A 13572-nucleotide genomic window follows, 5' to 3' on the forward strand; every position below is an offset into this window, starting at 1 on the left:
CATCGAAGAAGGTCCTGCAGGGAACGCAGCTCACGCTGGAGTCTCCTGAAGTCCCTCCTCTTCAGACACGCCTGTTGTTGACTCTTTGCCTGAAAGAAGAAACGGAACTCGAGTTTAACGTATTCCCACCAGTCAGAAACAGACTGGAAGCCCGCCTTGTAGGCCCGCCACGTGGAGTAGGCAGCTCTAAGCTCCTCCAGAATCTCACCCTTTTCCAGCAGAGAGCAGTTCAGCTTCCAGGAGCCCGGGCCAATGGGGAAGCCATGGCCCAGCACACCTTGAAAGTGAATGGCTCTGTGGTCAGAGAAGAAGCAGGGGACCATCGAGTGCCCACTCCGCCCAACCGCCCGAGAGGTAAACACAAAGTCAATCCTGGAACGCAGCGAGCCATCGGATCGGCACCATGAATAGTTCACAGATCCGTGTCCGATGGAGCCAACAACGTCCACAAGAGAGGCTTCGGTCACCATCTCAATGAGCAGTTTGGATGTGACGTCCAACTTGGCAGCCGTTCCAGAACTGCGTCCATCCTCCTCAATCGGGCAGTTGAAATCCCCGGCCATCACTACCGTCCTGGCGGTAGCGAGCTGAGGGCGCAGGGCTTGGAGGAGCTCCAGTCGATCGCTCTTCACAGGAGAAGCATACACATTGATGAACCTGACAGGTTCTCCCGCCCAGGTGCCATCCACGAGCAGTAACCTGCCGCAGACGATTTCCGGAACAGAGTCCAATGTGAAGGCGCTTCCCCTGATCAGCACGGCGACCCCCGCGGACCTACAGTCGCCCCCGCCAGACCAGTAGGATGGGCCATGGGTCCACTCCCTGGCCAGATGGTTGAAGGACCTAGAGGAGGGAAGGGAGCATTCCTGCAGGAAAAATACATCACTAGACTGAGTGTTAAGGAACGCAAAAATTGTCTGACGTCGGAACTTGTCTCTGATGCTCCTAACATTAATGGAAAAGATGTTAATGTTAGCAGTCATTGGAGGAAAGAGAAAGTTAGAGCAGGCGGTGTGCCTTAGTTACCACTCCGGTCGGGCGGTTCTTCCTCTTTGGCACCTGCTGGTAAGGGTATCTCCAGCAGACCCTCTTCTTCTAGCTGATCGAGCAGGGATGGTGCCTCAGTGGCTTCCGACTCCTCCATTTCTTCTTCGGCCACAAGGGACTCCACCATCTGCTCCAACACGTCCGGTTCTGGGAGGAGGCCATCCTCCTCTTCCTGGGGTGGATTGAGGTCCACAATGAACAGCTTGGAAGGTTCTGCGACAGGACTATCTTCCACCTTCCTTTTCCTTTGGCCTGTACCTGAGGAGACAAGAGCTGGAAAATCCTCCTCGGTGAAAAGTGCAAGAGTGCTGAGGCCCTCTGCTCTCATGGTCTGGGGAGGGAGAGTGGGCTTTGGGGGGGGGGTGAGGAGACCAACTGAGGAGTAGGGAAATGAGGTGGAGGTAGTGGAATCCTCAGTAGGGTTGGCCGGGGGGGGAGGGGTTTGGACAGGGGTGACAGGGGGGGGGACCAGGGAGGGGGCAACAGTTTTCTTACCCTTCTTTTTCCTGGACTCCGTGGCTGCTGGGGCATCGGCTGGAGCCACGGTCGCCGGGTTCTTGGCCGCCTTGTCCTTGGCCTCTGTGGCCTTGGTCGTAGCTGCCTTGGTCGACGAAGCTGTGACTACCCGATACTGGGTCGCCGCGGCAACCCTTGCCCAGGATTTCTCCCGCTGTGGGCAGTCCTTGTAAAGGTGGTCCACCTGTCCACATAGGTTGCAAGTCTTCTTCTTTGGGCAGTCCTTGGAGCTGTGTCCCGTCACCCGGCAAACCCTGCAGGCGTCCTCCTTGCAGGTCTTCATCGAATGCCCTTTCCCGCCACATTTCCTGCAGTTGTGTGGCATGTCCGGGTAGTAGATGAGACCAAAGGAGTTTCCCAGAGAGAATGTCGGGGGCAGGTGCTGGAGACCATCCTCGGATGCTGGTTCCCTGTAGAGTCGAACGGTTACTGACCACTTACCCGTCCAGAATCCGTTGCCGTTAAGGATGTGGGATGGCTCCCTCACCACTGTGCAGAGACGTCCCAGGAACGTGGAGATGTCTCTTCCTGGGGTGTGCGGGTTCCGCATGGAGACCGTGATCCTCTTTTCATCCCTCTGTATAGGACAGGATCCTAAAAAAGAATGAAAAGGGGAGTCCGGCATCGCTGCGTTCATCGCCTCCCAGTATCTCCTGCAGGCATTCACCGTGGCAAAGGTTACCAGAAAAATGCCAGTCATGAAGGTCTGGACACTCAGGGTTTCCGCCCTGGAGAAGCCCTGATCCAGAATCATCTTCTTGCAGAACACGTCGCTGGACATGTCCGGCAACCTACCATCCACCGCCTTTAGCTTCAGGGCGACCGTCTGCCGCATCCAAGGCTCCAGGGTTGGAGCCTTTTCAGGCAGCGTCCGGGCTCCCTCCGGCTGGCTGGCGTCGGAGGTAGGGGCCTCTTGGGCCGAAGAAGCCTCTGGATGAGCCTTCCTGGAGGTCCCTGGGTCCTGAGCCTTCTTGGCTGCCTTCTCTGGCTTGCTTGCCATGGCTGGTTCCTGCTTGAGTTCCCGGAGCTGGATCTTGGATTCTTCTCCGGGTGTCTTCTCCCGCTGTGTTCCTCCTCGAAGTTCCTCTGGTCTCCCCAAGTCTTCTCCGAGGCTTCGTCTTCTTGCTTCTTTCTGCCAAGCTCTTCTTCCGTCCGATCTCCCTCTTCCGGTCTCGGCTGGGCTTCGGAGCTCGTCTCCCTGATCGTATCTCGTCAAGTGTAGCTAGCTCAGTTTGTTCTGATAAGAACAGATACTACACTTGATCTTAGCCAAAAGGCCGAGAAGCGATAACCAGAATTGGTTTGGGCCTCGAGTGGCACCCTGGCCTATGCCGGACACATCTTAGGGAGAGAGAGCGAGAGGGAGACAAACCCACGCCTACAGAAGACATTTTGTCACCCAAGCCAACCCTTGAAAAGGCTGCTTTGCAGAGCAAAAACAAGAAGAATGGTGCGTTTTGCAGCCGCCGCCCCCCACTGCAATGAATCTGAATAACTCCTCCTTTAGGGCGCAAGCAACTCCCCTCCCCCTTGCAGTCTTTCCAATTCACGATACAAAAAGACGGACAGGACAGGTTGCCTGACTTTCCGTCACTGCCACCCTTTGCCATCCTTACCCGTAGAAAGCCCTTTCATCATCCCCAAACCCTAATCTTTTCCCTTTCCTTCCCAGCCCCCAAACCCTGCCCTCTGTACCCTTCTCACCACCCGCATCCCTTCTCCTGTCATCCCCCTACCACCCGGGAAAAAAAGAGCTTGCCCCCTCCTTACACTAGCCCACCCTCCCACCCAAAGAACAACTTCTGCTGCGCAGCTTGTTTTCTAGGCAGCAGCGCTATTGTGATGTCAGCGGGGGCATTGTGACAAGCCGCCAGTGTTCCGTCTCTTCATGTTGTGCACAGTTCAAACGGAAAATACATCAACAGGCAGACTACAGAAAAGCTTACTATCAAAGGTTAGAGGGGGGCTTTCTCAGAGGGCTTTTTACAGTTTTTCTATTCCCAATTAGCCGTTTAAGTGTACTTATTGAAAGTAGTAATTCTTTCATAGGCCGCCCTTTCTTAGTATTTGACGTTCCTTATATTGCGGTATGAGGCTTTGCAGCAGGTTGCAAACATTCATCACCCATGACTGTCCCCAATTGAGCTCAGAAGCTCAATGTCTATCATGACCTCTCTTTTAGAATGTCCAAGAGCAAGCAAACTATTCCTCCAGGAGAGGGCGCCAACAGACTACTAAAGAGATCATCATTACTCAAAGAAAACCCCAAAAACCAATGCATGATAGGAATAAACAGGTAACTTTCTTTGGAGTGGAAGCGGAGAGATCGCACCAGATGCCAATTCTAGATCTTATCACACCTGTGGTCACTGCAGCAGCAGGTGAATCCACTTTGTCCAAAAGGGATCTATTCCATTCAATTGCAAATGATCTAGATAAGACAGAGAACTGCAGCACGGGACATAGCCGAGTTGGTCAGGTTGAGTGGTGATGAGTTTGCTATTTGGATGAATAAAGAAAGTCAAAAGTGTGAAAGATAAAAAACAAAAGGAGGAAGTGTGAAAAGTGAATGGGCCAAATTGAGGTGCATATGAAGACGTATGCTTTCTTCCAATTCATTAAATCGGGCTAATATGAATCAGGTGAATTGAGTTCTGCTTTTGGAAACTGGGTTAAGAAGGGGTGCACCGGTCCTGGAGGTACTGCAATACCAGGTCAATGCGTGGAGTGGACAGAGCAAGCTCTTTTTCCATCTCCCTGTTCTAAAAATCCATTTAATATATGGTCCCCAGATAGGGGACGTATCAGATATTAAACTGATAAGAACAGATTTTTTGATTTAATGAAGCTTTCCAAAGCACCACAAAAAATGCATGACCGAAGTCACACCAAAAACAGTGCAAAGGCTAGGATTCGTGTGGACCCCACCGTGAGGAGAGGGTCCCCAAAAATCAACCCCGTCCCTCCGAGCCAGAAGGCCACAGCGAGGGTCAGGGATCTTCGGTGCTCCCCCAAGCCGAAGCCTGGTTGAGCCTTGTTGTTGCTCCCAGCGTCCACCGAGGCATCTTACCCAAGTGGAGTAGGGAGCTACTAGTCGTTGGTTTCGCAGCCGAGACTGCCCGGACCGTCAACCGGTGTTGGTTTCTCAGCCCAAGGCTGACCGGACCTCCAACCGGGTGTTGGTTTCTCAGCCCAAGGCTGACCGGACCTCCAACCGGGTGTTGGTTTCTCAGCCCAAGGCTAACCGGACCTCCAACCGGGTGTTGGTTTCTCAGCCAAAGCTGACCCGGACCTCCAACCGGGTGTTGGTTTCTCAGCCCAAAGCTGACCGGACTTCCGACCGGGATTATAAAAATTTCCCTTCTTAGCCAGAAGGCCAGGATAGGGCAATATGCTTGGAAAGTATGAATAGGCAAGGCGCGGCGTGCGACAGAGTCTGAGGCTTACCAGGGTCCCAACCTAGCAAGTTCAGACTCCCTCCAGGGTGTCCATTCCTGGGGCACATTGCACCATAACCCCCACACTTACTCAGTCTAATAGCCTCAATCCTGGTAGGGCCATGGTTTCCTCTAGATGGATATACTATCCTCCCAAAGTACTAACAAGTGCAACCTTCCAGTGTGCATTGCATCATTGTACTAAGGTGGCCGGAGCCTTAAACCACCTTTTCGAACAATACTACACTTGATCTTAGCCAAAAGGCCGAGAAGCGATAACCAGAATTGGTTTGGGCCTCGAGTGGCACCCTGGCCTATGCCGGACACATCTTAGGGAGAGAGAGCGAGAGGGAGACAAACCCACGCCTACAGAAGACATTTTGTCACCCAAGCCAACCCTTGAAAAGGCTGCTTTGCAGAGCAAAAACAAGAAGAATGGTGCGTTTTGCAGCCGCCGCCCCCCACTGCAATGAATCTGAATAACTCCTCCTTTAGGGCGCAAGCAACTCCCCTCCCCCTTGCAGTCTTTCCAATTCACGATACAAAAAGACGGACAGGACAGGTTGCCTGACTTTCCGTCACTGCCACCCTTTGCCATCCTTACCCGTAGAAAGCCCTTTCATCATCCCCAAACCCTAATCTTTTCCCTTTCCTTCCCAGCCCCCAAACCCTGCCCTCTGTACCCTTCTCACCACCCGCATCCCTTCTCCTGTCATCCCCCTACCACCCGGGAAAAAAAGAGCTTGCCCCCTCCTTACACTAGCCCACCCTCCCACCCAAAGAACAACTTCTGCTGCGCAGCTTGTTTTCTAGGCAGCAGCGCTATTGTGATGTCAGCGGGGGCATTGTGACAAGCCGCCAGTGTTCCGTCTCTTCATGTTGTGCACAGTTCAAACGGAAAATACATCAACAGGCAGACTACAGAAAAGCTTACTATCAAAGGTTAGAGGGGGGCTTTCTCAGAGGGCTTTTTACAGTTTTTCTATTCCCAATTAGCCGTTTAAGTGTACTTATTGAAAGTAGTAATTCTTTCATAGGCCGCCCTTTCTTAGTATTTGACGTTCCTTATATTGCGGTATGAGGCTTTGCAGCAGGTTGCAAACATTTATCACCCATGACTGTCCCCAATTGAGCTCAGAAGCTCAATGTCTATCATGACCTCTCTTTTAGAATGTCCAAGAGCAAGCAAACTATTCCTCCAGGAGAGGGCGCCAACAGACTACTAAAGAGATCATCATTACTCAAAGAAAACCCCAAAAACCAATGCATGATAGGAATAAACAGGTAACTTTCTTTGGAGTGGAAGCGGAGAGATCGCACCAGATGCCAATTCTAGATCTTATCACACCTGTGGTCACTGCAGCAGCAGGTGAATCCACTTTGTCCAAAAGGGATCTATTCCATTCAATTGCAAATGATCTAGATAAGACAGAGAACTGCAGCACGGGACATAGCCGAGTTGGTCAGGTTGAGTGGTGATGAGTTTGCTATTTGGATGAATAAAGAAAGTCAAAAGTGTGAAAGATAAAAAACAAAAGGAGGAAGTGTGAAAAGTGAATGGGCCAAATTGAGGTGCATATGAAGACGTATGCTTTCTTCCAATTCATTAAATCGGGCTAATATGAATCAGGTGAATTGAGTTCTGCTTTTGGAAACTGGGTTAAGAAGGGGTGCACCGGTCCTGGAGGTACTGCAATACCAGGTCAATGCGTGGAGTGGACAGAGCAAGCTCTTTTTCCATCTCCCTGTTCTAAAAATCCATTTAATATATGGTCCCCAGATAGGGGACGTATCAGATATTAAACTGATAAGAACAGATTTTTTGATTTAATGAAGCTTTCCAAAGCACCACAAAAAATGCATGACCGAAGTCACACCAAAAACAGTGCAAAGGCTAGGATTCGTGTGGACCCCACCGTGAGGAGAGGGTCCCCAAAAATCAACCCCGTCCCTCCGAGCCAGAAGGCCACAGCAAGGGTCAGGGATCTTCGGTGCTCCCCCAAGCCGAAGCCTGGTTGAGCCTTGTCGTTGCTCCCAGCGTCCACCCAGGCATCTTACCCAAGTGGAGTAGAGAGCTACTAGTTGTTGGTTTCGCAGCCGAAACTGCCCGGACCGTCAACCGGTGTTGGTTTCTCAGCCCAAGGCTAACCGGACCTCCAACCGGGTGTTGGTTTCTCAGCCGAAGCTGACCCAGACCTCCAACCGGGTGTTGGTTTCTCAGCCGAAGCTGACCCAGACCTCCAACCGGGTGTTAGTTTCTCAGCCCAAAGCTGACCAGACCTCCGACCGGGATTGTAAAAATTTCCCTTCCTAGCCAGAAGGCCGGGATAGGGTAATATGCTCAAAAAGTATGAAAAGGCAAGGTACGGTGTGCTACAGAGCCCAAGGCTTGCCGGGGTCCCAAGCCAGCAAGCTCAGACTCACTCCAGGGTCGTCAGTCCTGGGGCACGTTGTACCATAGCCCCCCACCCTTACTCAGTCTAATAGCCTCGATCCTGGTAGGGCCATGTTTTCCTCTAGATGAATATACTATCCACCCAGAGTACTAGCAAGCGCAACCTTCCAGTGTGCATTGTATCATTGTACTAAGGTGGCCTGGAGCTTAAACCACCTCTTCGAACAACACTACACTTGATCTTAGCCAAAAGGCCGAGAAGCGATAACCAGAATTGGTTTGGGCCTCGAGTGGCACCCTGGCCTATGCCGGACACATCTTAGGGAGAGAGAGCGAGAGGGAGACAAACCCACGCCTACAGAAGACATTTTGTCACCCAAGCCAACCCTTGAAAAGGCTGCTTTGCAGAGCAAAAACAAGAAGAATGGTGCGTTTTGCAGCCGCCGCCCCCCACTGCAATGAATCTGAATAACTCCTCCTTTAGGGCGCAAGCAACTCCCCTCCCCCTTGCAGTCTTTCCAATTCACGATACAAAAAGACGGACAGGACAGGTTGCCTGACTTTCCGTCACTGCCACCCTTTGCCATCCTTATCCGTAGAAAGCCCTTTCATCATCCCCAAACCCTAATCTTTTCCCTTTCCTTCCCAGCCCCCAAACCCTGCCCTCTGTACCCTTCTCACCACCCGCATCCCTTCTCCTGTCATCCCCCTACCACCCGGGAAAAAAAGAGCTTGCCCCCTCCTTACACTAGCCCACCCTCCCACCCAAAGAACAACTTCTGCTGCGCAGCTTGTTTTCTAGGCAGCAGCGCTATTGTGATGTCAGCGGGGGCATTGTGACAAGCCGCCAGTGTTCCGTCTCTTCATGTTGTGCACAGTTCAAACGGAAAATACATCAACAGGCAGACTACAGAAAAGCTTACTATCAAAGGTTAGAGGGGGGCTTTCTCAGAGGGCTTTTTACAGTTTTTCTATTCCCAATTAGCCGTTTAAGTGTACTTATTGAAAGTAGTAATTCTTTCATAGGCCGCCCTTTCTTAGTATTTGACGTTCCTTATATTGCGGTATGAGGCTTTGCAGCAGGTTGCAAACATTCATCACCCATGACTGTCCCCAATTGAGCTCAGAAGCTCAATGTCTATCATGACCTCTCTTTTAGAATGTCCAAGAGCAAGCAAACTATTCCTCCAGGAGAGGGCGCCAACAGACTACTAAAGAGATCATCATTACTCAAAGAAAACCCCAAAAACCAATGCATGATAGGAATAAACAGGTAACTTTCTTTGGAGTGGAAGCGGAGAGATCGCACCAGATGCCAATTCTAGATCTTATCACACCTGTGGTCACTGCAGCAGCAGGTGAATCCACTTTGTCCAAAAGGGATCTATTCCATTCAATTGCAAATGATCTAGATAAGACAGAGAACTGCAGCACGGGACATAGCCGAGTTGGTCAGGTTGAGTGGTGATGAGTTTGCTATTTGGATGAATAAAGAAAGTCAAAAGTGTGAAAGATAAAAAACAAAAGGAGGAAGTGTGAAAAGTGAATGGGCCAAATTGAGGTGCATATGAAGACGTATGCTTTCTTCCAATTCATTAAATCGGGCTAATATGAATCAGGTGAATTGAGTTCTGCTTTTGGAAACTGGGTTAAGAAGGGGTGCACCGGTCCTGGAGGTACTGCAATACCAGGTCAATGCGTGGAGTGGACAGAGCAAGCTCTTTTTCCATCTCCCTGTTCTAAAAATCCATTTAATATATGGTCCCCAGATAGGGGACGTATCAGATATTAAACTGATAAGAACAGATACTACACTTGATCTTAGCCAAAAGGCCGAGAAGCGATAACCAGAATTGGTTTGGGCCTCGAGTGGCACCCTGGCCTATGCCGGACACATCTTAGGGAGAGAGAGCGAGAGGGAGACAAACCCACGCCTACAGAAGACATTTTGTCACCCAAGCCAACCCTTGAAAAGGCTGCTTTGCAGAGCAAAAACAAGAAGAATGGTGCGTTTTGCAGCCGCCGCCCCCCACTGCAATGAATCTGAATAACTCCTCCTTTAGGGCGCAAGCAACTCCCCTCCCCCTTGCAGTCTTTCCAATTCACGATACAAAAAGACGGACAGGACAGGTTGCCTGACTTTCCGTCACTGCCACCCTTTGCCATCCTTACCCGTAGAAAGCCCTTTCATCATCCCCAAACCCTAATCTTTTCCCTTTCCTTCCCAGCCCCCAAACCCTGCCCTCTGTACCCTTCTCACCACCCGCATCCCTTCTCCTGTCATCCCCCTACCACCCGGGAAAAAAAGAGCTTGCCCCCTCCTTACACTAGCCCACCCTCCCACCCAAAGAACAACTTCTGCTGCGCAGCTTGTTTTCTAGGCAGCAGCGCTATTGTGATGTCAGCGGGGGCATTGTGACAAGCCGCCAGTGTTCCGTCTCTTCATGTTGTGCACAGTTCAAACGGAAAATACATCAACAGGCAGACTACAGAAAAGCTTACTATCAAAGGTTAGAGGGGGGCTTTCTCAGAGGGCTTTTTACAGTTTTTCTATTCCCAATTAGCCGTTTAAGTGTACTTATTGAAAGTAGTAATTCTTTCATAGGCCGCCCTTTCTTAGTATTTGACGTTCCTTATATTGCGGTATGAGGCTTTGCAGCAGGTTGCAAACATTCATCACCCATGACTGTCCCCAATTGAGCTCAGAAGCTCAATGTCTATCATGACCTCTCTTTTAGAATGTCCAAGAGCAAGCAAACTATTCCTCCAGGAGAGGGCGCCAACAGACTACTAAAGAGATCATCATTACTCAAAGAAAACCCCAAAAACCAATGCATGATAGGAATAAACAGGTAACTTTCTTTGGAGTGGAAGCGGAGAGATCGCACCAGATGCCAATTCTAGATCTTATCACACCTGTGGTCACTGCAGCAGCAGGTGAATCCACTTTGTCCAAAAGGGATCTATTCCATTCAATTGCAAATGATCTAGATAAGACAGAGAACTGCAGCACGGGACATAGCCGAGTTGGTCAGGTTGAGTGGTGATGAGTTTGCTATTTGGATGAATAAAGAAAGTCAAAAGTGTGAAAGATAAAAAACAAAAGGAGGAAGTGTGAAAAGTGAATGGGCCAAATTGAGGTGCATATGAAGACGTATGCTTTCTTCCAATTCATTAAATCGGGCTAATATGAATCAGGTGAATTGAGTTCTGCTTTTGGAAACTGGGTTAAGAAGGGGTGCACCGGTCCTGGAGGTACTGCAATACCAGGTCAATGCGTGGAGTGGACAGAGCAAGCTCTTTTTCCATCTCCCTGTTCTAAAAATCCATTTAATATATGGTCCCCAGATAGGGGACGTATCAGATATTAAACTGATAAGAACAGATACTACACTTGATCTTAGCCAAAAGGCCGAGAAGCGATAACCAGAATTGGTTTGGGCCTCGAGTGGCACCCTGGCCTATGCCGGACACATCTTAGGGAGAGAGAGCGAGAGGGAGACAAACCCACGCCTACAGAAGACATTTTGTCACCCAAGCCAACCCTTGAAAAGGCTGCTTTGCAGAGCAAAAACAAGAAGAATGGTGCGTTTTGCAGCCGCCGCCCCCCACTGCAATGAATCTGAATAACTCCTCCTTTAGGGCGCAAGCAACTCCCCTCCCCCTTGCAGTCTTTCCAATTCACGATACAAAAAGACGGACAGGACAGGTTGCCTGACTTTCCGTCACTGCCACCCTTTGCCATCCTTACCCGTAGAAAGCCCTTTCATCATCCCCAAACCCTAATCTTTTCCCTTTCCTTCCCAGCCCCCAAACCCTGCCCTCTGTACCCTTCTCACCACCCGCATCCCTTCTCCTGTCATCCCCCTACCACCCGGGAAAAAAAGAGCTTGCCCCCTCCTTACACTAGCCCACCCTCCCACCCAAAGAACAACTTCTGCTGCGCAGCTTGTTTTCTAGGCAGCAGCGCTATTGTGATGTCAGCGGGGGCATTGTGACAAGCCGCCAGTGTTCCGTCTCTTCATGTTGTGCACAGTTCAAACGGAAAATACATCAACAGGCAGACTACAGAAAAGCTTACTATCAAAGGTTAGAGGGGGGCTTTCTCAGAGGGCTTTTTACAGTTTTTCTATTCCCAATTAGCCGTTTAAGTGTACTTATTGAAAGTAGTAATTCTTTCATAGGCCGCCCTTTCTTAGTATTTGACGTTCCTTATATTGCGGTATGAGGCTTTGCAGCAGGTTGCAAACATTCATCACCCATGACTGTCCCCAATTGAGCTCAGAAGCTCAATGTCTATCATGACCTCTCTTTTAGAATGTCCAAGAGCAAGCAAACTATTCCTCCAGGAGAGGGCGCCAACAGACTACTAAAGAGATCATCATTACTCAAAGAAAACCCCAAAAACCAATGCATGATAGGAATAAACAGGTAACTTTCTTTGGAGTGGAAGCGGAGAGATCGCACCAGATGCCAATTCTAGATCTTATCACACCTGTGGTCACTGCAGCAGCAGGTGAATCCACTTTGTCCAAAAGGGATCTATTCCATTCAATTGCAAATGATCTAGATAAGACAGAGAACTGCAGCACGGGACATAGCCGAGTTGGTCAGGTTGAGTGGTGATGAGTTTGCTATTTGGATGAATAAAGAAAGTCAAAAGTGTGAAAGATAAAAAACAAAAGGAGGAAGTGTGAAAAGTGAATGGGCCAAATTGAGGTGCATATGAAGACGTATGCTTTCTTCCAATTCATTAAATCGGGCTAATATGAATCAGGTGAATTGAGTTCTGCTTTTGGAAACTGGGTTAAGAAGGGGTGCACCGGTCCTGGAGGTACTGCAATACCAGGTCAATGCGTGGAGTGGACAGAGCAAGCTCTTTTTCCATCTCCCTGTTCTAAAAATCCATTTAATATATGGTCCCCAGATAGGGGACGTATCAGATATTAAACTGATAAGAACAGATTTTTTTTGATTTAACAGCATCTTTATTATCATGCACTACTCACAAAAAGGTAACAAACCGTGTACAGTGCCGCAGCCCCGTACACACAGAAATATACAATCCTTCTTACATAGCCATAGAGTACGACGCACTAAACTATACATCACGCTCCTATGCTTATCCATAACACTCAAGCTGAAAGAAAAAGTTAGACAATAAATAACGACGAACCGGCGATTGGGGGATGGGGGTAGGGGAAAAGGGGGATAGGGTGGGGAAATCACAGGCCCGAAGCTTTATTGAAAGACGCACATAACGGGAAAAGGAGGGAGGGGGCATGGAAGAGGTCTAAACCTCCTCCTCGGCGCTGTCGTCTGGACTGTCCATGATGGAATAGTCTCTGAGCAGGCTGTGGATCAGCCTGCGGCAATCCTGGATAGACATCCTCTCCCTCTTCAAGATGAGCCGGTTCCTGGCGACCCAAATAGCGTCCTTAAAGCAGTTCATAAGGCGCCAAGCCTCCTGGATGGCTCCAACGGTGTGAGTCCCAGGGAAGAGTCCATAAAGTACGGAATGGTACGATAGGCTCCCTCTGGGGACGGAGTTCCTCAGGTCATCCTCCAGGGCAACCAACAGGCGCTGTGCGAAACGGCAGTCCCAAAAGGCGTGCAGCGATGTTTCCTCCACGAAGGGGCACCTTGGGCAGTACCGGGTTTTGCACAGGTTCCGGGCGTGCATGAATGACCGGACGGGCAGTCCGCCCTGTATCGCCATCCATGACAAGTCCTTGTGCCCGTTGGTCAATCCAGCCGATGACACGTTTGTCCAAACAGTCTCCAGTGTGTCGTGATGAAGTCCTGGAATGTTCTCCATTTCGTCCTTGGCTCTGATGAGTTTGTGGATAGTCTTTGGCTTCCACAAATCAGGCTTGAGTCCCTCCAGTTGGTGTTCCCTCACAAACCGAACCACGTCTCCGTAGAACCATGGCGCCGTCCAGTTGTAGGGGAAGGAGCTGTCCCACTTGTCCCAGCCTAACCGTCTCCAAAGGGGGAGCAGGAAGAAGCGAGACATGGACCCACCCGCGGAACCTCTCTTGACTCGCAGAGTTCGGCGAACGCAGTCACATACGAAGGAGGATCGCAGGAGGGTGGGGATATCGGGTACGCCCTTCCCACCCTTGCGAGGATCCTTGTACATGATGCTCCGCTTTACTCTGTCCATCTTGGATCCCC

At 50.2% G+C, this 13572-nt stretch overlaps 4 non-coding genes and 3 pseudogenes across 4 annotated transcripts; all 7 read right to left on the minus strand.

Moving 5' to 3' along the window:
- Window positions 1-2762: 2762 nt before the first annotated feature.
- LOC142259680 (U2 spliceosomal RNA) lies at window positions 2763-2852 on the minus strand (annotated as a pseudogene).
- Window positions 2853-4240: 1388 nt separating this feature from the next.
- Window positions 4241-4434, minus strand: LOC142259578 (U2 spliceosomal RNA). Its single transcript, XR_012728039.1, has one exon. It is a non-coding gene; the product is annotated as a U2 spliceosomal RNA (small nuclear RNA).
- A 701-nt stretch (window positions 4435-5135) lies between these two features.
- LOC142259706 (U2 spliceosomal RNA) lies at window positions 5136-5277 on the minus strand (annotated as a pseudogene).
- Window positions 5278-6665: 1388 nt separating this feature from the next.
- LOC142259580 (U2 spliceosomal RNA) lies at window positions 6666-6859 on the minus strand. Its single transcript, XR_012728041.1, has one exon. It is a non-coding gene; the product is annotated as a U2 spliceosomal RNA (small nuclear RNA).
- A 2190-nt stretch (window positions 6860-9049) lies between these two features.
- LOC142259487 (U2 spliceosomal RNA) lies at window positions 9050-9240 on the minus strand. Its single transcript, XR_012727974.1, has one exon. It is a non-coding gene; the product is annotated as a U2 spliceosomal RNA (small nuclear RNA).
- A 1388-nt stretch (window positions 9241-10628) lies between these two features.
- On the minus strand, window positions 10629-10819 carry LOC142259499 (U2 spliceosomal RNA). Its single transcript, XR_012727985.1, has one exon. It is a non-coding gene; the product is annotated as a U2 spliceosomal RNA (small nuclear RNA).
- A 1388-nt stretch (window positions 10820-12207) lies between these two features.
- On the minus strand, window positions 12208-12414 carry LOC142259556 (U2 spliceosomal RNA; annotated as a pseudogene).
- Between the last annotated feature and the right edge of the window lie 1158 nt (window positions 12415-13572).

The sequence above is a fragment of the Anomaloglossus baeobatrachus genome (genome assembly GCF_048569485.1).
Source record: "Anomaloglossus baeobatrachus isolate aAnoBae1 chromosome 9 unlocalized genomic scaffold, aAnoBae1.hap1 SUPER_9_unloc_2, whole genome shotgun sequence".
Lineage (NCBI taxonomy): Eukaryota > Metazoa > Chordata > Amphibia > Anura > Aromobatidae > Anomaloglossus > Anomaloglossus baeobatrachus.